Source organism: Corvus brachyrhynchos, unplaced genomic scaffold, assembly GCF_000691975.1.
Source record: "Corvus brachyrhynchos isolate BGI_N302 unplaced genomic scaffold, ASM69197v1 scaffold97, whole genome shotgun sequence".
NCBI classification, from domain to species: Eukaryota; Metazoa; Chordata; class Aves; order Passeriformes; family Corvidae; genus Corvus; species Corvus brachyrhynchos.
In genome coordinates, this window is record NW_008239758.1 from 3805491 (window position 1) to 3806704 (window position 1214).

Consider the following 1214-nt stretch of genomic DNA (forward strand, 5'->3'; position numbering starts at 1 on the left):
CCATGGGACAAATAGTTTGAACTAGCTGGAGCTTAAATCAACACTGTGGGCACTGAATTAGTCAATGATTCTGAAGAAGGCTTTGTTGGCATAAAGTTCTGCTTTGATCCTCATAGTATTTACAGCTTTTTAACTAGATACAGTTCAGAACAATGGCTTTTATCAAAGCAGTTTGGGAAGTGAACAACTGGACTTTGTTTAGGGCTTTAGATGACATTCTGTCTGTTAATATCATGTGGCTGGTTTTAATACAATGATAAAGTTAGGATTGTTTTAGGCATTGTCACTACTTTGTCAAAAGAAACTAGCTATTCTAAAAAAGAGTGGCATGTGTTGCCTTTTTAATATCTCAAGTTTAATCATTTCTCAACATGTTAACACCCAATCATTTCCTTTGGGCTTGCAGAGGACAAACTAATTTTGCACCCATAAATTTGCAAGAAGTGACTCTTTTGTTCATCTTGATTCATTTTCGTGTGCTGAGTGACTTGTTGGGAAGTGCTGAGATTTTTTTGTCAAGACTGAAGGCAGTTGGTTCCATTTTCAGTGTCAGACATTTCAGAATTGGCTTCTGATATAAAGTAAACCTAACATCAGTGTGAAAATTCCTCGGGGATCTTGGCAGAGCTGGGCTCTATAACTTTTGGAACGGTAGATTGGCCTAAGAATGCTTTTAAAGCTTTTACGGTAAGTGATTGTAAAATTTGTAAATTTATAAAAGCAAGAAAGTTAAGGAGCCACTGATGTTTTTAGACCGATTTCTGCAATTCAGTCTTCAAACAGAGATGCTAATCCTCTAATAAACAATTTACTTTTTTTTTTTTGACAAGTTGACCACTGAAGTCAATGGGAATAAAAAAATTGGCCGTGAATAGTTGTTTCATTAAAGCTTGGATCAAATCTTCACGTTCTCTCATTTGTGATGCTTTTGGGGCAGAGTAAATATTGGTCAATATTCTCTGTCACCTGAGAAAAATAACTCACTGCCTCACTTTTATCCACAGTCTGGCTTTCATAATGATGCCAAAAGCCATTACTTTATGTTAGCGGTATTTTTATGTGCAGACTGTCACCACGGTGGTTAGAGAAATTGGTGTTTTAATCTTAAACTGGGTGTAATATAGGATTCTAAAAGTTCTGTTTCATTGTAACAAGCCCATCATTTTGTTTGAACATGGTGCCTTGTCCACGTGCTTGAGATTGTTTGGTTCCTA

The 1214-nt window shown here is 36.2% G+C and overlaps 1 protein-coding gene across 5 annotated transcripts in view; it reads left to right on the forward strand.

Annotated features, from left to right (window-relative positions):
- The window catches only part of ADAMTSL3 (ADAMTS like 3), a 181538-nt gene that overhangs the window by 82406 nt on the left and 97918 nt on the right, over positions 1-1214 (forward strand). The gene's annotated exons all lie outside the window — the stretch shown is intronic.